Below are 23,846 nucleotides of genomic sequence, written 5' to 3' on the forward strand. Positions count from 1 at the left end.
TTGGTGGCAATTCTGCGGCGGGGGGGTCCTTCCACGCTCCTGGTCTTCAGGGCACTTCGGCGGCAGGTTCCGGAGCGAGTGAAGGACCCGCCGCAGAATTGCCGACGACGACCCAGAGCGCGGAAGGACCCCCCGCTGCCAAATTGCTGCCAAGGGCGGCCGCCCTCCCAAATCCTGGCGCCCTAGGTGACCGCTTAGGTCGCCTAAATGGAAGCGCTGGCCCTGACTCTACGACAACCAGAATAGCATGGTGCCACAGAAATAGTGACCGATGACACAGTCTATTCACTTCATTGAGGAGCTACTGAAAAAGGGGAAGTCTCTCACTGTAGGAACTGAAGAAGGTAGCAATATATGGTGTATGCTTTTCTAGAAAAGTATCAATTAATGTAGGCAGTAATTTTCGCTTTTTCTCCTTCACAACGGAAGAGACAGAGAGCTGAATCTTGGTTACAGCCCCATGTGATTATTTAAGCCTTTTAGAGATCTCACCAGGTCTTCCAGCAAAAGAAGGAAACAAGGACCTGCAATTTCAATTTTATTTTTTTAAAGGCAGTGGAGTAGCAAGGAAAACAAACAACATAACTACTCTGAAACATAACCCACTGTTTCCCATAAATAAATATTGTCTTTGCAGGTCACTTTTAGAACAAATGTTTCAGTAAAGAAACACTGAAAAGTTGTGGTTTGATCAATCAACATCTTTTTCCTTTTGGAGTGATAATAGATCCTTATACATGTCACTGTAAATATAATGGATGTACTTCAGCACAAATAAAACTGCGTACATATTATGCAAAACATTAAACTGATAAAAATCAAAAGATAGCAGTATATTGCCACAAAATGTATTTTAATGAAGCAGCAGTCTGCTAACATATAGTCTTTTAGTCAATGGGGCTAGATACATAAAAATCACTCGTTCAAGTTAGTATTGCAGGATCAAGATCTGAGAAGCAAAAGTTTAGTGTTTTTTCAGTCAACGATCAAGGAGAACTTTAAGTGGAAAAAATTCTTGATCTTTCTTAGACATCTATGAGGATAAAATATATGTGAACACTGGAGAAATTAAGCAAGGAGCTAAAAATGATTGTTTTAAAAGGTACAGATTTGAGATGTTCCATAGATACCTCAACTAGAGTGAGTTTTAACATTTTCCCTTGCAGTGTTACTGCTTCACTCTTCTAAGTTTGTACAGAGCCAACTGTGCTATCAGTTTTCAGGGGAAGACAAGTGTTTAAAGAAAATGAAATAAAACTGAAAACATGTCCAGATTAGATAGCTCTTGTGTGCTATAAACCACACAATTTTTATAGAAGAGTTTTCTTTTAAATTACAATATATAGAGAAAACGGGCAAATAACACTACTGGAAAAAGTAGAGCTGTTATTAAAGAGGGATATAAATGTACTCTGTATTTTACGGATCATAAACAAAGTCCCTCTCCCAAAGAGCTCACATTCTAACTCAGAGGGTTGGTAGTATAGGGAACAGTTACTATACCCTGTCAAAGGCCCTTTGTTTTCAGTTTTTACCATTTGTTTTTAACTAGTTGGTTTTACAGAAGCCATTATTTGGTTTTCACCTGAATTTTAGAAATGCCAGAACTCCCCAGATCTGGCTTCATGCTCTGGCAGGCAAGAGGGCAGTTTGATCATCTGGGATATCTAGGTTACTGGGCCACCCCCTCTTCTTGAGTGGGCCCTGAAGCAGAGGAGATGGAGATGAGGGTGCCACCTCCTCACTCTGCTTCTTCTCTTTTCCACTTATAGGCCTGCTCCAGAAGGAGAGATGGCAGCTCCATAACCTCTGAGTTGCTATTTCCTTCACAGGAGTGGGGAGCAAAGGCAAAAGTAACAGAATGACTTGAGCACTGGTGTATTACTATTGTCAGTCCCACACCCACTATACACACACACATTATCAGCTTTACAGATATGCTGATAACTATCTGTACATCAAAGCAAATAAAGATTGGTGAATTACTTTTCAGGGTAAAATGGGTTGAAAATGAAAAACTATCTGATTTCCTTTCAAAACATAAGCAAAATAAACAAAACTTTATTTTGAAAGTTTAAAAAGCAAAAACAAGATCAGGAGAAGAGAGGGACAGTTACCTTGATATTTACCCAGAAAAGTGTGAGGTTAATTATTTTTTTTCAAAATTTTTGTAATAAACCTGAACAAATAGCTGAGAAATTGTAAACAAAATAAAATCTGAAAACAAAAGGGCTTAACCATAAAACGTAGAGATAGCAGCAGGGGGATGGTTATTATCCTTACATAGGGCGTGTTGGTACAAATCTAAAGAACAAATGCAAAAGCTAAGGAAACGTTCACCACTTGCTGGCTGGGTAACCTTAGCCACACGTGCCTTTATGCCTGAAATGGAAAACTGAAACCTAGGTGAAGTCCTTCGAGTCCCAGAACCCTTCCCAAGGGATGAGTTTCCAACCCCTCTTCCCTCCGCCTGCCTCTCCCCATCCCCTCCATCTCCCTCTCTGCCTAGCTCCTTTCCCCTCCAGTCCTCTGGCTCTTCCTTCCCTCAGCCAGCCTCTCCCCCTGTCTGTCAGGCCGGGTCGGTCGGGCTGTTTCCATCAACCCCCCCATCCCCCGCGCTCTGTCTGGCTCCCCCTCCTTCTCCTCCCCCCTCTGTCTGCCAGACCCCCACCCTCCCAGTGCGGCGCTTCTCGCGAGAGCGGGGGGATGCCGCCGCCGCCGCGGACGGAGGGGGAGACACTCGGGGGGAGCCAGTGACGTCGGGAGTTTTCCCGAAAGTCAATAACGAGCCCGGCGGAGGCGGCGGGCGGAGCCGCGAGCGGGGGCCCTGGGGCGAGCGAGCCGGAGGGAGGAGCCGCCGCCCTGACCCCGCGGATGCTGCGGCCGGGCGCCTTCCTGTGTAGCGGGGACGCTCGCTCCATGTAGCCGGGGCCGGAGCCGCCTCCCTCCCCCCGCGGAGACACCGGCCGCGAGGGACCGAGCCCGGCGGGGGGACCGGGCAGGGGGAGCGGGGATCCCCCTCCCGAAGCCGCCGCCCGCTCCGCAGCGTCGTCGCCGCCGCAGGTAACAGCCGCGTCTGGGGGCAGCTGGGGTGACGGGGCCGCAGGCAGCCCGCGGGGAGGGGGCGCCTGTGGCCTAGCCAGACCGTCCCTGTCTGGGTGGGGGGGAGGCTGCATCAGCGCCCAGCCCCTCCCCCTCAGCCCCAGATACCCCCGAGACTGGTCCCAGCGGCGCCGGCCCCGGGGGCTCTAACCGGCCGCCGCCCCGAGCCGGGCAGGGGACTCTGTTGCGGGCGGGGGCGGCCTGTCCCGGCACCCGCAGGTTACTGCATCGCCGAGGTGATGGCGGGGCGGGGGAGGTGCACGGGGCTAGTTCCCACGCCGAAACCCCTCCCCTCACGACCGACCCCATCGCCTGCCTTGGCCTCCCCCCACCCCGGCCTGGCAGTGGATTTGAGGTAATTGCAACGTAGAAGTCTGTGTTGTTAGTAGTAAATTTTTTATCAGCTTGGAAGTTGCGCGTGTGCTAAGAATAGAAATGTGGAAGGATGGTCTGTTCGTGGCATTGCATTGCTCAAGTAGTGCTGCTGCTGCTGGCGGCTCTGGCAAGCAAGTAAACAAACCAACCTCCTCCTGCGCATCAGTCCTGCTGGATCAGCCATTATGGTGGCTGTCTTGCACATCCAAAAGTTGATGTTGAAGTGAACTGTTGTTAGTTGGTGCATTGCTCTCGGTTGTGGTTTCAAGGACTTGCATAGAATTATAGGCAGCACGGTTGATTAAAAAGGTCTGACCTAGTAATGTGAGGGTTTATTGTCTGCAAGGTTAGTTATTAGCTTCTGTAAAAAAAAAATGTAATTTAGTCTGACAATACAAACTGCAATGTATATAGGTATATGATACTTTGGCTATTTGAGGGTTAATTGCTTTTGAATGAAAGTTTTTGGAACACAGAAGTATCATATATTTAGAGTACATTGTTATGAAGTAACTAGTGGTGACAGACGGGGTTTATAGAGTGTTTAATTGCTATATGTGAATTGCAATTCTCAGTTTACTTCTGGGCAATAACCAAACATTTTACATCACATCTAACAGTTTTTTTCTTCCTTGAACCTTGATTAAAATGAGTGGTTTTAAAACAGGACTTTCGTTATCTTAAAATTTAAATGTAAAGCTAAGTGGATGATAAATGGTTTTAACACTTCTGGATAACATAACATTCCTAAATATAATTACTAGTTGAGTGGCTATTTGAATTTATTCTGCAAAAATAAATCTTTCTAAGATCTACTTTAGTTAAAGTAAACTTCTTATGACAAAGACAATTATTGTCAAAGTTCCGATGTAGATATCCCGTAAACTATTAGCCAGCATTGATATATAATACTGCTTATAGCAGTTTGTTGTGCAGGTACTTGCTTCTGACTTACTGTAACTTTGTTTATAGACCTGTTTGAATTTAGCAACCATAGTTGGTGCATATTTTGTATATATTAAAGAAAACCTCTTACCTGCCTACAAAAAGTAGCATAAAAATGAACAAGCTAAACTTTTTTAACAAACAAAGTGCTTTGCTTTTTACTTTGTATAGCTCCACATGCATTGTATTTTACTTTTGTATGGCTCCACATGCATAACACAGTTTAGGGCAGTCAGGATTGAAGTAAGAAAGTGTGCATACAAAAGAAGAAAGTTGCTTTTGATTTTTTGAAAGTATATTCATTAAGGATTCTGTTTGTAGGTCTTCTTGTTTTCCTGCTGGAAGTTTTAAATTGACCCCAATATCTTTAATTGGATTGGGCTGTTAATTATAGAATGTGTGTGTGTGAGAGCTGGTTGGAGGAGGCAAACATGGAAATTCAAATAAAAGATTCAAAGGAAAACTTTACAGAGCTAAATGTTTTTCTTTGAGAGGTGTGTGTGTGTGTGTGTGTGTGTGTGTGTGTGTGTATATATATATATATATATATATATGGTTGGTCCAAATTCTTTCTCTCATATCAATGCATAACATTTACAGATTTTTACACAGACTAGTAATAATCTTTTGTTGTAGGTGGTTTCTTCCCTGGTTCATCTCTGTTTGTTATAACTAGGTTGGTATTAATGTTGCCTTGAGTAGATTCTACTAGCTTTTATATAGCTGTATGGAAATTTAGTATCTTAGTGTTTTAGTGTATACTTTTGTTTTACACAAAACCAAATTAAGAAATCAGGAATGTTTTGTTGCAGTTGTTACATTTTGTATGTAGGAAGCTGGTAGTCTCTCAGCAGGTTTTGATTTATTTTGTTTGAACTGGAACTATGATACAAACTCTAGTTCTTCCTAGAAAAGTTATATTGCTTTTGAAACTGAAACAAATTTTATTGTGAAAAGGGACTGTATTAAGATGAACATGAAAATGTCTCTGGAGTTGAACTGTTTATAATTTAAGCTTCTGTGAGCAGGTTTATAAGAAACTATATATTGATTTTACAAAAGCAATTTCAAACTGAGTGCTTCTGTAGTTGTTACTCTCAAAAAACAAAGCAAAAGACGCCCCCATCCCCAGACAAATAGTGCCTTCAAAATGCCTAGAAAACGTGTATCAGGAAACAGTTTGCAAAGTGCTCTCTCATTTCTTGGGTACAAGTCTGAATGATTTAAATGAGTAAATAGCTAATAATCCCTCTTGTTCCCAATAAACGTTATAAATAGTTTTAAAGTAACTTTTTAAAATGTTTCATTTTTAGAAGCTCTTGTTATGATACCAGTACACTAATGCAATGATTCCTATTAAAAATAACTTGGAAACCTTGTTTACTTTGTGCCATGATTAACATAACAAAAATATCAGTTGCTTTAATCCAGTTTGACTGTTCCCATCCGTGATGCAAATCCAAAGTAAAGTTAAAGTACAGTTCTGTTTTGCAATACAGAAGGGACCTAACATCTCTTGCAATCATCCAAGGCTTTAATGTGCTTCTAAAAACTATTACTAAACTTAAAACCAAAACAAAGCAACTCACTAAAAACATGGGACAATGGAAACATCCTGTAACTGTGTTGGAAGAGAACTGTGTTGTAGCAAATTCTTGAAACATATTTCTGTTTCTAGTATAGATAGATTCTAAATTAGCTGATATTCTGTGAAAGTGTAATGAATGATACTGCAGTTGCACTTTTGAGGATGTTAGCGTAAGCATGTTAGTGTGTATTACAACTCAGGATTAGTTTTTCCTCAGACTCAGTTAAACATTCTATTTAAAACAATTGGGTTTTTGTTATAAGATGACTTGTAAAGGAAAATAATAGAACATGTAGATTCCTAAAATGACTGAGCAGGCTTAAATATTAAAATTTCATATAGTTAAAATCTCTATATGATATATACATACCCTTCATTGTTTTAGTTATTCCATTATGTTTCATTTTGGAACATTCCTGGCTTAATTTTGTTTACTGTTTACAATTCTTTTAAAATGTTTGGATTACTTTTTGTTATCACTGGAGAATGTGTTAATTCATGGAGAGTATGTATTTTAAATAAAAAAAGTGGGGATTTATGTTGTTCAGCTAATCTCACTAATTATGAAGTGTGTTTAACAAAACTTTTGTCTCAACTAACACATTTTCCTTTTGATCTGTACTAAACACATTCACAGCATCACAAGTTTTCACTGATAAAGTTTTGATATCAGTCACTTCTTTTGTAACAGATTGATGTGATACATGAAGATTGGGACTGCACTTAAAGTAATAGGCAAAAAGATAAGTTAGGCGGGGGGGGGAGTTGTTTTAGGTGTCAAAATCTAATGAAAGCAAGAAAACAGAAAACTGCAGGCAAAATCTTATGACTTCTTATACTGTGAAAACCTCCTTTAAGTGCTGGCTTACTGCATTCTGTGGAACAGTTTTAAGGAGGTGACTAAAGGAATCTGTTTATTCTGAAGAGAAAATGTATGAGAGTAGTTTAAACTTGAGGAAAACCTAAATATATAACAGGAAAGAAAACAAAAATACTACATAATTATGACAGCATACTGACTCAGCATGATAGCCTGATTTCATGGACCTCATAGACTCAATTTCAGTATTTTCACTGTAGTTGAATTTTTGAGGTATAGAAATGGATTTCAAGCAGGTTCTGTTGAGCAAACTCATCAGTCCCTGTAGGTAATAATTAGTAGGTGCACCACAAAGCTGAGGAGAAGTTAAAAATCTTACGAACAGGAGTTGGATATTGTTAAAAAGAAATTAGAGTGAGAGAAGCGTATACCAGATTCCAGTGACGGATTTAGAGTTAGTGGGGCCCTGTGCTCAGCTTCATTTTTGGGGGCCCCCTCAAGACCCAGCCAAGAAAAAGAATATTGTTTCTTATCTCCCTTATCCTTGTACTACATTCTTTTATTCTTCATCCTCTGCCTATATTATAAGTAATAGGAAGTAAATGAAAATAAAGTGAGGGATCTTGATTTTTTTTGTAGTCAACTTTTTTTTTCACAGAACACGTGAAAATTGCCAAGGGTCTCGGCAGACCACTTAATGATCTTTCCAAATATTGTTTGTGCCGTTAGCTAACTATTGTAAAGTGCTTTGGATAAGAGTGCTTTATTAAAAAAAAAAGTAAAAAAAAGTTGGGGTGGGGAGTCTGGCCACGAGTTAGGGTGTGGGAAGGGCTCAGGGCTGGGGCAGGGAGTTGGGGTGTTGAGCGCTTACCTGGGGCAGCTTCTGTTTGGTGCGAGGGGTGCAGGTGGGGGTGGGAAAGTGCAGGAGCTCCCATTTGGTGCTCAGGGCAGGGGTGGGGATTGGGGGGTGCAGGAGTGAGGGCTGGGGCCGTGGGCCGTGTGTGTGTGGGTTGGAGGTGGGGGATACTGCACGGGGGAGATCGAGGCTGAGGCAGTCCCAGTTGCGGCCGCTGGGTTACCTTACCTGGCTGGCTGCTGGATGCGTCCTTGACGCTGCCAAAGGGAGCTGTGGCGGCAGTGGCAGCATGTGAGAACTGAGATCCCCTGGCCTGCCGCTCCCTTCCCTTGGCTTTTTTCCAGGGGGCTGCCAGCAGCAGTGCACGCCAGGGACTGCACCTGCTCTGCCTGGTGTCCAGAGGAGCAGGGCAGCAGGACAGGCACAGATGAATGCCCCATCAGGGGAGCACGCACGCATGCCTTCCCTATAGCATGCCCCCAGCCTTCCCCTTGCCTGCCTGCTGTGGCACACAGGGCTGCCAGTGCCAGCCTGCAGCAGGAGTCCCGGGAGCCAGCAGGAGCCTGGCTCACCAGCTAGGAAAATGCACTGCACACCGCGCCTCTAGCACACTCTTACATGGCTCCCTCCCTGCTCTTCTCCACATTTTCTGCCCCCACAGTGGCCCCACCCCCCCATAGGGGGTCTGGATGGTGCTTGGCTGGGGGCCCCATGCTAGGGCACTGTGTGTTTCATTGTAAATCTGCCTCTGCTAGTTTCAGCACTTAAGATACTCAAAATTTGTGTAGGCTCAATTTCTTTTCAATTTCTTAGTACCATTAACACACTTTTCTGTTTAGAATAGATAGTGGTTCATTTTATTTAAGTACAATCTCTCCTATTTATTTTTCATGTGTCCCCTTTTATTTTAATGGTCAGGTACTGATCTTCAGGGGCGTGCTCAGGAATTTATATTTTATCACTTTTGGGAAGGCACATTAAACACACACATTATAGACATTAAACCATATCGACACACTCACATAGATCATATGCAAATAAATAACAGCATATTCACCATTTCAACAAAATGTATCTTTAATCCGCCTGGGTTACAAACTCCTTAACATTATGGGGCGGGAACGTGTGCAAATCAAATAGACACACGTACATCCATAACCACACATTATGGGGATATGTGTGTAACCTCACTGAGTTTGCACACTGCATATTAGGAGGAAATACCATAGTAGAAAAAGGTTGGGGGGGGGGGTTTCAGAGAGCTCCTCCAGGGCCCAGGCAGGGGGGTCCAGAACACCTCTCACCCTGGGGCTGCAGCAGGGAAAGTGAGCTCCACCTGCACCAGGGCCCCAGTGAGGGACGCAGAGCTTCTCTGGCCCTGGGGCTTTTGGGGGAGGAGGGGAGCAAACTCCCTCAGTTCCGGGTCCCCAGCGAGGGGCGCAAAACTCTTTCTGCTCCTGGGCTGCGGTGGGGAGAGTGAGCGAGCTCTTCTCCCTCAGGGCTGGCAAAGGTCTGCGCTCCCCGCTGCAGCCCCAGGGCCATAGGAGTTCTTGGGTCCCCCGCTGATCATAGAGGAGGCCTGTGCTACTGCTTCTTCCCAACCCTTGCGCACGTGCCTGTTCAGGGTTAGAAACTGTGGTTGAAAACAAGTAGTAACAGTCCTATGTTTTTTGAGTTGGTGACCATAGTAACTACATTTACAGAGCAGTATGGGAATTTGAAAACTTACACACTCAATATGCAGCAGCAGTCAAAAAAGCAAACAGAATGTTGGGAATCATTAAGAAAGGGATAGATAATAAAAGAGAAAATATCATATTGCCTCTACATAAATCCATGGTACGCTCACATCTTGAATACTGCATGCAGCTGTGGTCGCCCCATCTCAAAAACATATATTGGAATTGGAAAGGGTTCAGAAAAGGGCAACAAAAATGATTAGGGGTATGGAACGGTTTCCATATGAGGAGAACTTAATAAGACTGGGACTTTTCATGTTGGAAAAGAGACGACTGAGGGTATGGCTACACTTGCAGCTGTACAGCGCTGCTGCGGGAGCGCTCCCGCGGCAGCGCTTTGAAGTGCGAGTGTGGTTGCGGCGTCAGCACTGGGAGAGAGCTCTCCCAGTACTGCAGGTATTCCACCTCCCCATGGGGATTAGCTTACAGCGCTGGGAGCCTTGCTCACACTGGCGCTTTGCAGTGCTGTAACTTGCTGCACTCAGGGGTGTGTTTTTCACACCCCTGAGCGAGAGAGTTGCAGCTCTGTAAAGCGCCAGTGTAGCTAAGGCCTCAGTGGTGATATGATTGAGTTCTATAAAAGCATGACTAGTATAGAGAAAGTAAATAAGGAAGTGCTATTTACTCCTCATAACAAGAACTAGGGGCCACCAAATGAAATTAATAGGCAGTAGGTTTAAAACAAACAAAAGGAGGTATTTACACAACGCACAGTCAACTGCGGAACTCTTTGCCAGCGGATATTGTGAAGGCCAAGACTATAGCAGGGTTCAAAAAAGAACTAGATAAGTTCATGGAGAGTAGGTCTATCAATTGCTATTAGGTTGGGCATGGATGGTGTCCTTATCCTCTGTTTACCAGAAGCTGGGAATGAGCGACAGGGGATGGATCACTTGATTATTACCTGTTCTGTTCATTCCTTCTGGGGCACCTGGCATTGGCCACTGTCAGAAGACAGGCTACTGGGCTAGATGGACCTTTGGTCTGATCCAGCATGGCTGTTCTGATGTACTGAGGCCCCAGTCCTGTAGGCCCAAGTATCAGCATAATTTTACTCACTTTATATATTTTAACTTTAACTGAACTATGTACTCATGTAGGTGAAGTTACTTGTATGCGCCATTATTTGTAGCACCGAGGCAAACCGCCTGATCCAGGTCCACTGAAATCAATGAAGGTCTTTCCATTAACTTCAGTTGGTGTTGAATGTTTAATGAATAAGTGTGCCAAATTTCCTTTCAGAGGTAGTTTAATACCATAACTCAGTTTTCCTCAAATTGAAAGTCTAAATTTCTGAACACTATAGACTAACAATTTTTGAGAAGGCAGAGTTTCACTTTACCAACAAGCAAAATGTCTATTGAATTCTAATTCTTTTTTCTTTGAAAAGTATAATTTTTTAATATATAATTTTTTGGTTTTTGAGGGGAAAATTGGATGTTAAAGTATAAATATTAGAATGAGTTGATGGTTAAATGTTAGACAAATTTAAAATCTGTAAACAAAAGTATAACCAAAATTAAGACAAATGCCATTAAAAAGCAGTTAATAATAGATTTAAAGGCCAGAGGTGACCTTGATGATCATTTAAATCTGACCTCTTGTGGAACACAAGCCAAGGATCCTTACCCTCAAGTCCCTAACTTATTTGAGCTCTAGCATACTTTTTAGAAAGATATACAGTGTTGATTTAGAGACTTCCAAGTGATTAGAGAATCCACCACATCCTTGGGAAATATACCAGTTGAGTGTAGCTCTTTAAAAGGATCCCCGATTTTTGAAGAAAATTATAATAAATAGGAGCTATTAGATGGATTTAGCTGAGAAGTTAGAGCATGGTTCAATGTTACCAAATTAAAATTCTGGCAATTTTTGGAAACTGTGAGGGATCGGACCTCTATGTTAGTATACAACTCTGGAAATATAACTTAAAGTATCATTGCACCATATCCCCAAAATTAATAAATACAACTTTGAAAATGCAGAATGTAATCTCTTGGTGAAAGTTTTATTGTACTTCTCAGTCTGAAATAAAGTATTTTGAAAAAAAATTAAATTTGATCTGAGTATTTTCCTGTACTTAATTTTGTTGTTTATAATGGCTCACACACCCTTGGATTTTACTTTTTAATCTGTATAGTGGCAACAGGGTAGTAGGTTCTTTATGCTTGGTTAGATAATCAAGTTCCAGAAAAGTAAAATGCACATGTATGAACTTTTGTATGAGAGTTCAGTTGGACTACTCACCCACACACACGTTTACATATGCGTGTGTGCAGGATCAGAGCCTAAGTAGACAGCATACAAGCAGAGGGCTTGGGAGAAGAGAAAGGGGGGGAAGCGGAATGGTGAGGTCAGGTGTGCTTGATAACTTATTAAAATCCAGATTAAAGGGAATTTCTGGATGCATTTAAAATCAGTCCACTTAAGTGCCTAAATATGGATTTAGATTCCGGATTTTAGGCATCCAATCTTGAAAATGCTAAATCTTTGCCTTAAAATTTATTTTGCTTTGCTATTATGAATCGTTACTAGGCCTTTTTAAAACAAAATTATATCTGTAATAAAAATGACAAATTGATGCTCCAATTTTAATTTATAGTGTGCTAACTATATTACATGCAATTTAAAATTCTCAGTAGAGAATGCTGAGCATAGTTCTGATACTTATTGTTAGTAAAATGACTCACTTTATTTAAATAAACCTAATACCACTACTAGGTTTAATCTCCTAGTGCCTTTTCTTCGTTGACATCTAGTTTTAACTTTTGTTAATTTAAGGATATTTGTTTAGTTTCAGTTAAAAAGAGAAACTACTTAATATTTTCCAAGACTCTGTTTTATTTTGTATTTTTTTTGGTAAACTGGCAGTTTAAAATTTAAAATAGCATTTGTCAGTAAATGTTTGACATTGTATTGAGAGGAGGAAGAACTTGAAAAAATGGACGCATGTTAAAGCTATTTCACCTGGGAAAAGAGAATGTAAAAGGGACATCCTTAAGATTCTTAAAAGCCGGTAGAAGGATCCACTAATTTTTAAAGGTTTCAATGTCTTCATGTATGTAATGAGTTTTTTGTTTCTTTGGTAAATAAGAACAGAGTTGGTCAGTTAAAATTACTTTAGCTATAGCCCTGTGTGTTAATCAGTCAGTAGGAACAACTTGTTTTTTCCATTATTAATATGGACCAGAAATGCAGATTTATAGTTACCAGTAAAATTTTTTCAAACAAAATCTAAATAAAAAAGAGCATTCATGCAGAGTATATTTTGCTAATATTACATTGTTACGTATTTTCTTAATTGCCGCATTCTTGAAGCATTTCTTGGTTTATTTTTGCAAATAAATTTAATGAAGCTAGAATTATTTTTTGTTAATGCGAGACACACATCATACATCTGGGTGCATTTTGAGCAATCCGGGAATCACAATAACCCATTTATCTTTCTCAGTGTACCTCTTTCCCCAGTGTAAGAGGGAGACACTGCTATCTTTCCATGCACCACATAGCTTCAAGTAAATCCTTTTTTTAACCATGAGATAAAGCTTTTAAAAAATAGATTAATACCAATAGTCTGAAATATTTTATGGCTTTTGCTGCAAATTTTAAATGAAAATAAAAATATATATATGATGCTTATTACAAAAGAGTATAAATTTGTTAGGTTAATTTTATAAACTACAGAGGATAGAAGACTAATGGGAAGGAATTAAATTAATCTTTAAAGTGTCTTAAGTTATAGATACTAAAAGATCAGTATTTTATAGTGATATGTGCTAGCTTATATTACTCATATTACCTTTGTCCTGTGTAATCAATTTTTTATTTGCTTCAGAAATGAATTAATCAGTAATACCCCTCTTCCTGGTCCCTTTTGTTGAGTAATGGTGGTGTTTAAACCATTTAACCTCATGAGGACTGCACAGATCACAACGAAAGATGTAATCTATTCTGCAAATGTTTAGTTACAAGCAAAGTTCTGGATTACTTTTACTTTTTTTTTTTTTTTAAAGATCTTATCCACTCAGTCCTATGTTTTAATATAAAAATATATGGAGATATACCTGTCTCATAGAACTGGAAGGGACCCCTAAAGGTCATTGAGTCCAGCCCCTGTCTTCATTAGCAGGACCAAGTACTGATTTTGCCCCAGATCCCTAAGTGGGCCCCTCAAGAATTGAACTCACAGGCCTGAGTTTAGCAGGCCAATGCTCAAACCAGTGAGCTATCCCTCCCCCCAAACAACTTGTGGAACAGGTGGTAGTGCCCTTCTTCCCCATCTCTTATGAGATGTAGCCTGGGTCGGAGACCCAGGTTCAAATTTACCCTGTACAAATAATCATTGGAGTAGGGACTTGAACTTGGTTCCTCCATCTCCCAGGTAAGTGCCTTACCCAGTGGGCTGTTGGCTGTTCTGTCCAAGTGAGGGCAAGACAGAGCCTTGCATCTGGTTCCTTAGAGCAGTGGTCTCCAAAGTGAGATGTGCGTGGTGGTGCGCAAGAGGATCCTTCGGGGTGCGCAACAGGAGGAGCAGCACCGGAGCAGCACCGCTTTTTTTCCCCCCTCCCTCGACAGTTTGGCTGGGAAAAGGGGGTGCGTGCTCAATTTTTTTACTGATGGGGTGCGCAATCAAAAAAGTTTGGAGGCCACTGCCTGAGAGCACTTGACCACCCGGAATCTCTCTCGATATTGTATCGTTTGAGTCACTTTCATAAGACATGTATACTAAATTAAATAGCTACATCCTGTGCCACCGTATACCCTGCATCATGGCCTTTCCTGTCCTAGCTAATTATGATGGACAACATCTCTAATTGTTTTGATTAGAATTCTAAATGATAGTGGACGCACACAACTTATAATTAAATATTTTTTATATGAAGAAGATATAGGTATGGACCTTTGTCTGGTTTTGGTATGTGTCTCATTCTGGGTTAGTTGAATGATAGAAGAATTTGGAGATTTTGAGGGCATCATTAAACTCATATAAACAAGGCAATTATTACAGGGCCACATTCATTACTATAGCAAGGCTGCCTGGCTCTGGAGCCTTGGTTCCTTTCATAATTTGTCTCCATATCTATAGGAGGTACCATCACCTTTCTAGATTTGCAGGGTTTTGCTGCTATACTTTAGTTACTATAGAGTTTGAATTGAAAAAAGAATTGTTCATAATTATTTGAGCTTAGTAACTGATGATTTCTTTCATTTTTAATGACATTGAAAACTTATTTATGAGCACATTAAACAGTATTTTTAAAATGTATTCCCCAAATCACATGTAATATTTGAGCAATTTGTGGTGCCAATGAAGATTTTACAGATGTGTTAGATTTTTTCATGTTTTTTCTCTTCTCGATATAACTACAGGCCAGAGTTAAGGTTGTCTAAGTTGCTTAATGTTTCATTTCTTACCTTAACGTGTTAGGATTTCTTTTAATTGTAACCTAAGCTCTGAATTTCGTGGGTTTGTATTACTTGGTTTTGGAATAATTAGTACATCCTTATAATATTTTTTACACTGGTATTACTTATAAATACTCTCAACCTTAACTCAATATTAGCACAGTTTTCGTGTGTGAATTTTTTTAGTTTTTAAAAGTAATAAAAAATATCATGCACAAACACTAAACTAGAAAATCCATGCTACAATGCAATATTTCTAAAGATGGGAAAATATGTAGTATCAACCTTAAATAAAAAAAAAAGAAGACTAAAAGTTTTGAAGACTTTAAACAACAAAACAACCAGAGCAGTCAGATCATTGCAGCCGGATTAACTGGCTTTACAGATATTTTGCATCATCAGAGAAGAACAGAGCAACGGAAGCGTACCGCTGAATCTAGTCTTAGTTTGCAATTGACTTACTGGTTTAGAGGGCTGTGTTAGATTAGTGCTATGTGAAAGGAAAGTAGGGGAACTCAATATCTCTATCTTTTGAGAGCTTCTCCTATACTTCTGCCTCAGTTCCCCCAGCAGCATAGTCTCAATGTGCGTTGGCGCTGAGGCCACAGCTAGCATGGAGCCACTGGTGAGCTCCCAGGTGCACTATTGTGTCTAGATTTGGACACCACATTTTAAGAAATATGAGGCAAATTGGAGAGAGTCCAGAAGAGAGCAGCACAAATGATAAAATATTTTGAAAACTTGACTTCTGAAGAAACCCAGTTTTTTTAAAATCTATGTTTAGTCTTGAGAAAAGAAGATCGAAGGGGAGACCTGATAAGTCTTCAGATACATTGATCACTGTCTTGTTGATAAGTCATTCTCCATGTTCACTGAAGATAGGTCAAGAAGTAATTGGTTTAATCTGAAGTAAGGGAGATTTAGGTTGGATATTAGGAAGAACTTTCCAACTAACAGGTTAGTTAAGTGCTGGAATAGGAATTCCACCACCTTGCCTTGGTAATCTATCAGTGGAGGTTCTTAACAACAGATTAGACACCTGTCAGAGATGGTCTAGAGGAGGGGTCCCCAATGCGGTGCCTGTGGGCACCATGGCACCCGCTAGGGCATCCATGTGCGCCCGCCTACTCGCTGCCGGACAAGCAGCTGCCGAAATGCTGTTGAGAAGTAGCAACGTCAAGAAGCGCTACTGCTGAAATCCCGCCGAAGTTTGGCGGCATTTCGGCAGTGACGCCTCTTGATGACGCTCCTTCACGGCGGCATTTTGGCGATGATGCCTCTTGATATTGCCGCTTCATGGCGGCATTTTGGCGGCTGCTTGTACGGCAGCCACAGTCCTCGGCAGCTAGTCATCCGGTGCCCACTCCACGGAAAAGGTTGGAGACCACTGGTCTAGAGATACTTGGTCCTGCCTCAGCATGGGGGGATGGGCTAGTTGACCTTTCAAGGTCCCTTCTAAGCCTACATTTCTATGATTAATCATCCAGCAAGCTTCTTGGCCAACTCTGTTAAAACTCTTGGATGCACGTTATCCTGACCTGATTATTTCTGCTGTTTAACCTTCTCCTGAGTTACTATTGGAATGGAAAATGTTTTTCATCATCAGATATAATTAAGTCATCTTCCCCCCCCCCTCAAATACAGAACAGAAATATTTATTGAACACTTGCATCTCTTCTGCATTAGTATTGACAGTTCTACCATTTTCACTTAGTAATGGATCAGTATCTGTGTTAGGATCCTTTTTTGTGCCTGTTATACATTTAAAAAAAATCTCAAAACCAAAACTTCTTAGTGTCCTAATCTCTGTTGGCCATAGATTGTTTCTCTTATCAATTTTGTGCAATTCCTGGTTTCATTCTCACTCTTATCTGGTCAGATACATATTTATGTATACAAACTGCAACTGCTTCAACAGGAGAGATTAAAAGAGATGTTCCTCAGAATCAGGGCATTCTCCTGAAAGGTATGGGTTAAAATTCCTGCTCTAAATCAGGCAGAGGGGAGGATTTAATCTGTCTCCTCCACATCCCTGCTTGATACTGTAATCACTAGGCTGAAGTTTATAAGGGAAGCACCACCATCGTTTTTATTGTTCGTTTGTGAGAAAGGGCATAGGCACCTAACTTCAACAGAGAGTTCACAGGTATGAATCTTGAGCAGAGAGAGGCACCTCTCTTTGGTCCATCACGTGGTTCCCTTTGAGGGGTGGGGATTAGGTGACATTTCCTTTCGGATAGGTTATGAGGCTCCCTGCTCAACTTGCTGGCTTTTGTGGATCCCATTCTTAAGTGTCTATCTCACTGTTCATTGTGCAGGGAGCCTGGGTGCCTAGCGGTGGGATGTGGATTCTATTATGCAGTAGAGTGCCTAAAATTAGGTTCAGCATTGTAATGTCTAAGTCCCTTTTGTGAGTCTCTCCTTGAATCTCTGTCTCTCTGCTCAAAATTGTGTGAGGGTAGGAGCTTATGTTTTTGTGGCCTAGTCTACACTGGGGGGGATCGACCTAAGATATGTCGACTCAACTACGCTATTCTTGTAGCTGAAGTTGTGTAAGTCGACATATCTTAGTTTGACTTACCTCGCATCCTCACAACGCGGGGTCGATTGCTGCGGCTCCCCCGTCGACTTTGCTTCTGCCTCTCACCGAGCTGGAGTTCAGCAGTCAATGGGAGAGCGATCGGGGATTGATTTATTGTGTGTACGTTACACGTGATAAATCAATCCCTGATAGATTGATTGCTACCTGCCGATCCGGAGGGGAAGTGTAGACATACCTTGTGAGAGTACCTGCAGAAGGGGCCAAAATTGTTTTGTTTGTGTTGGCAACATTGTTTCCCTTTCTTCTCCAGCTATCCCTTCCTTTTGGGAAAGGGGAGGATGCTGAGATTCCTACCAGGATGCTGTTCCTTTCCTGGGATCTTGTTTGGTACTTCCATGTTTTGTAGTGGTCTGCTTATCAGGTGTCTGATAAATTTGAAGCTCCCTAACCTCTCATTTCTAGGAGGGAGAAAGAGCACACTCCATCATAACTTTTAGAGGTACCAGACTGCTACAGTGGCCCATGGAAGCTTCTTTGCTCTTCCCAGACTCTATTTTTAAGTTCTGTTTTTGGTGAATAGTTTCAGTGCTTATGTTTGTAGCTGCTCTTATCTTTCCTATGGAGCAGCAGAGTATCATTGACCAGATTTTTGTCAGTTTCACTGTTCTGAGAGCTGAGAACAGTAGTAATGAAAGCTAAAAAGACACTGGTCAGTTTTCATTCATCTTCAGCTTGAGAAAGCTCTGTCACCAGAGGCTCTAGCACTGTCTGTGTGGTTCATTCTTAAGACAGCACTGCATCAGTTGACACTTAATTCCTGTTTGGGAAGTATGTCTTTGCAGTTATAAGGGCTAGAAACTTAATTTTAAAAAAATGAAATGTTAGTTTTTTGTTGTACGTGGAATAGCTGAATGTAACCCCTTAATACTGGTTTCATAGCATCCCAAAGCAGAGAGAGGAAATGTTATAATAATTGGTTCCAAAGTAGAATCCTTTTTTATATGATTTAAAAATTATTTACCTGGCTGGAGTTAAATGTTGGACTTGTATTTTCAGATGTATCAAATAATAGGTTCCTGAGTGTGCGTATAATACATCATGTGCATGATTTGCTAGTACAACACTGGAAGAGGTACTCTGTAAAAGTTCTTGCTGTTGCAGGAAGAAACAATCCAATCCATTCTGATATATTTTCCAGCAGTAGAAGAATATAAGGTAAATTCTTCCTTTTTAGGGGGCAGTTGGCCTGCAACAGGTCTCTAACTCTAGTTCCTTCATGCACTGAGTTTAGTTGCTTTGTTAGATAAACTTACTTTCTAGGATGCTAGCTACTATGATACTGTCATTGCAATTTAAAATTCCTGGTATTTGTTATGTTTTGAGTATCATTGACAATATATACAAAGAAATGTTTGGGTTATATCTGTTATGGCTTAAGTTATTATTTGTCCTTTAAGTTTCTTCTTGCTGCAAGCCATCTTACCTTCATAAGTAGCAAAGCATCCTGTGGCACCTTATAGACTAACAGACATATTGGAGCATGAGCTTTCATGGGTGAATACCCACTTTGTCGGATGCATCCGATGAAGTGGGTATTCACCCATGAAAGCTCATGCTCCAATACGTCTGTTAGTCTATAAGGTGCCACAGGACGCTTTGCTGCTTTTACAGATCCAGACTAACACGGCTACCCCTCTGATACTTACCTTCATGACTTCAAGTATTTTTGTCTGCCATTGCAACGGTTTGTGGATAAGAGGAAATTGTATTTTAAAACATGCCCCTAGATCAGCAAGCACATGCTGTATCGTCTCTTTCATTTAAAATAGTACTTCTAGGAAAGATGCATTTCCTTAGAAATATGATAAAAATATAGTACTTTGTTTTTTTTCTAACTGTAAATTAAAACAAGCAAAAAATCATAGTTTAATGGGGCTTGGGAAAACTTTAATATCCTAGGAAGAAAGTATTTTTTTACCTAAATTTTGCACTGTTATACTTACTATTTTGTATATACTGTATTTTAGCTCCTATTTTCTTGTATTATTTTATATTCAATACTCCCTAATATATTGTCCTGTTACCTGCACCACACTGCTTTTCAAGCTTTTATCACTTTTCCTCATCCCACTCAGAATATTTAAAATTAAAGTTTAGTCAGCCCTCAGTCTCTGTCAGTTTGGTAGAATTAAGGTTTCCTGTCCCAAACACTGTAAAAAAGCTTTTTTCTCATCTCTTGCTGTAAGACAAACCTACAGAAATGAGAAAATTACTGTACTGGGAACAGTGAAAGTGACTACAGGTGACTATGTACATTTGATCCTCTCAGTATCACTACTCTGGAACTTCAAATGCGTTGGGGAACACTAGTGTTGTTGACTTACCAAATTACAGTGTTGTATGGGAACAAAGTTAAGGTCCTGTATATGCTACAAAATGGAACATTATTATTGGGTCTCTTAAATTGGTGAAGTTCTAGTATAGATGAGGCTCTTATTTGTAAATAACACATTGCATCCTACTTGCATGCATCTGACGAAGTGGATATTCACCCACGAAAGCTCATGCTCCAAAATGTCTGTTAGTCTATAAGGTGCCACAGGACTCTTTGCTGCTTTTGCATCCTACTTGTCGCTAATGAAATCTGTGTTGTTCTAAAAGCCCCCCATTGCATATTAGAGAGAGAGTGTGTGTTTCTGAACAGGTACATTTTAAATGAAGTTTCACAATAAGATCAATTTTGATATCCCTGGTACTGATTAACTCTTGAAAACCTAATCAATGTTTTACAGACTTAGTTTTAGAGTGAAGTAAAATGTTTTCACAAAGTTTCAACAAAATTTAATAAATGGGGGGTTTAAAGTTACAAATCTTAAAATAGCCCCTTTAAAATTTGATCTGACTGTACATTTATTTTAATTTCTGTAGCTCAATATTAACTTATTTACTATCTCCTCTAACTTCACATGTTATGATTTGTTTGAAGAGTTTACTTTTGGTAAGCAAAGTTATTAACAATTGTTGTATCCAGGACTAAAGGTTATAGTCAGGGTGGATTAAAAATCAATTATTTAAAAAAATAAAAAGAAATCGGATTGTTTTGATAAAATGCTTTTTGAGGAAAAAACCTATCTAAAGATAGTTTTAATTAAGATACACTATAGCTCAAAGATATCTCATTGTGGACTAGGGATTGTAAATTCTAATTCTATAGTATGAGACAATATATTCATGTAATGTTTCAGAAAAGTTTTGTAAATGAGTTCCAATAGTTCATGGATTAGGGACCCAATCTTATGGGGTTCCAGGGTCTTCTGTATAGATTATTTAGGTTAACCTTTCTATCTACCCAATAGGACTCAGTGCTCAGTCTAGAAGATACCATCAGAGATGTTGTTTTGCAGTTCTTAAACTGTGGATTTGTGTCTCCAGAGATAACATGCTTTTTAACAGCAAAAATGTTTTTAAATAAATAATACGTAGCAGTGAGAAATAACAGACCTCAGCCCTATTGTCCCTCTGCAAATTTGTGTACACAGAGTCAATCCCTTACCTCTCTCTAAAAGTGCAAAGTTTCAAAAAGTTCAGTGAATAGAAGATTTTTGGGGGCGGAGTAGATCTGGACAAGGAGAAGAAGTCTGGAGATAAATGTGAGAAGGGAGGAACAGGCAGTAGAAACAAAAGACTATTCTTGAATTCTCATGTTTAAGCAAAAAATATAGTTGTTACTCTATGGTACTATCATTTTTGATACATTTGTGATAAAAAATAAATTGATGAAAAAGGCAGATGTTCCTTTTCCAATTTCACCTTTAATGTAGGACTGAGTATCAGTGAATGCAATGAGTAGTACTAAATGAGCTGTATGGTAGTAATAAATAACTGCATTGACTTATTTTGTTTAGGAGAATCCATCATCAACATACAAGATTCTGAAGACTATCCACTCTTTAAAAAAGGGCTCCAGAGGTGACCCTGGTAACTACAGGCCAGTAAGCCTCACTTCAGTACCAGGCAAATTAATTGAAACTATTGTAAAGAACAAAATGGTCAGACACATAAATGAATATAATTTGTTGGGAAATAGTTAACATGGTTTTCGTAAAGGGAAATCATGCCTCCCCAGTCTACTAGAGTTCTCTGAAGGGGTTAACAAGCATGCGGGCAAAGGAGATCCAGTGTATATAGTGTATTTAGATTTTCAGAAAGACTCTTGAGCAAAGTAAACTGACATGGGATAAGAGGGAAGGTCCTGTCATGGACTGATAACTGGTAAATGGATAGGAAGCAAAGGGCAGGAATAAATGGTCATTTTTCAGAATGGAGAGAGATAAATAGTGGTGTCCCCCAGGGATCTGTACTGGGCCCAGTCCTATTTAACATATTAATAAACGATCTGGAAAAAGGATAAACAGATTGCAAAATTTGCAGATGATACAAAACTACTCAAGATAGTTAAGTCCAAAGCAAAAGAGTGAAGAGTTACAAAGGGATCTCACAAAACTGGGTGATTGGGCAACAAAATGGCAGATGAAATTTAATGTTGATAAATGCAAAGTAATGCACATTGGAAAACATAATCCTAACTATACATATACAATGATGGAGTCTAAATTCGCTGTTACCACTCAAGAAAGAGATCTTGGAGTCTTTCTGGTTAGTTCTCTGAAATCATCCACTCAATGTGCAGCGGCAGTCAAAAAAGCGATCAGAATGTTGGGAATCATCAAGAAAGGGATAGGTAATAAGATAGAAAATATCATATTGCCTGTATATAAATCCATGGTATGCCCACACCTTGAATACTGCGTGCAGATGTGGTCGCCCCATCTCAAAAAAATGTATTGGAATTGGAAAAGATTCAGAAAAAGGCAACAAAAATGATTAGGGTATAGAACAGCTTCTCCCAAGAGGGGAGATTAATAAGACTGGGACTTTTCAGCTTGGAAAAGAGGCGACTAGGGGGATATGATAGTGGTCTATAAAATCACGAGTGGTATAGAGAAAGTAAATAAGGAAGTGTTATTTACCCCTTCTCATAATACAAGAACAAGGGACCACCAAATGAAATTAATAGGTAGTAGGTTTAAAACAAACACTTGAAAGTATTTTTTCACGCAACGCATTGTCAACCTCTGGAACTCCTTGCCAGACAGAGGGTGTTGTGAAGGCCAATACTATAACGGGGTTCAAAAAGGAGCTAGATAGCCATTGATGGACCTATCTTCCATGAATCTATTAGCTAGGATGGGCAGGAATGGTGCCCTAGCCTCTGTTTGCCAGAAGCTGGGATTGGGTGACAGGACATTTGCTTGTCTGACAACAGAAAAAGGGAATGTCTTCTTTACAGAAACAATTGATACATCAGGAAATGTGCACACAGCAGAATATTTTCAAGGAGTAGCTGTAAAAGCTATAGCCAACTGTGAAAAAAAATTCAAATATCTAGTATGCAGCTTCGTCACAGAAAATGCTGCAATAGTGTCCAAGATAAGAAGAAATGATTTAGAAGAGAGTGAAGAGAGTCCCAAGCTAACAACATATGGTTGCAGTGCTCTTATGATGCACCTCCTAGCCAAAGACTCCAGAAATAAATAATTATGTTGCTGAAATTGCAAAATACTTCCGTAACAACCACTTTGCAGCAGCTGCTCTGAAAAAAGTGGGAGGAACCAAGCTAACTCTCCCACAAGACATGCGATGGAACTCAGTAGTGGACTATTTTGAGCACTGTATCAAGAACTGGCCTAATCTGATCAGTTTGTGAACAAAATTATGAGAAAAAATAGATGGCACTATCACAGCCAAAGTTCTCAACATTGGACTTAAGAGAGACGTTGAACACATGCTGAGTACCCTGAAGCCTATTTCTGTACCCTTGAACAAAATGCAGGGAAATAGCTGTTTTATTGCTGATGCTGTTGAAATTTGAAAGGAACTGAGTGAGATCTTAAAAAGAGAAATATGCAATGACAGAATTAAATTACAAGTATTAAAAAAAACAACAACCCCAAAATGGGAAAAGCACTATCTCCAGCTCATTTTCTTGCAGATATTCTCAATACTTGATACCAAGGTCAAACCTTAACTGCTGAAGAAGAGAAGTTGGCATGACATGGACATCCAGCAACATCTCTCTGTAATGCCGACTATAATAAACTTCAGAGCTTAGGGTGAACCATTCAAGAAATATATGTTTGATGTTTTAAAGAAAGTCACACCAGTGAATTGGTGAAAGCCACTTAGGCACTCAGAGACTGTTGAAGTGATAATCTCACTTTTTACAGCAGTAGCTTCTTCTGCCAGTGTAGAAGGAATATTATCTTCCTTTGGACTAATTCATTTCAAACTGAGAAATTGTTTGGGACCTGAAAAAGCAGGAAAGCTTGTTTTTCTTTTCCAGATGAAGGTGAAGGTGACTGAGTTAGCTGCAGAAGCCAATATTTTATATTTCTCATGTTGACGTGGCTGAC

At 40.1% G+C, this 23,846-nt stretch overlaps 1 protein-coding gene across 1 annotated transcript in view; it reads left to right on the forward strand.

Annotated features, from left to right (window-relative positions):
• The first annotated feature begins 3,299 nt into the window (after positions 1-3,299).
• AKT3 (AKT serine/threonine kinase 3) overlaps positions 3,300-23,846 on the forward strand; it is a 336,511-nt gene continuing 315,964 nt past the window's right edge. Inside the window, exon 1 of the mRNA XM_050950427.1 lies at positions 3,300-3,457. The gene's annotated coding sequence lies outside the window, so the exon portion shown is untranslated. The remainder of the gene's footprint in view (positions 3,458-23,846) is intronic.

The sequence above is a fragment of the Gopherus flavomarginatus genome, chromosome 4, assembly GCF_025201925.1.
Source record: "Gopherus flavomarginatus isolate rGopFla2 chromosome 4, rGopFla2.mat.asm, whole genome shotgun sequence".
NCBI classification, from domain to species: Eukaryota; Metazoa; Chordata; order Testudines; family Testudinidae; genus Gopherus; species Gopherus flavomarginatus.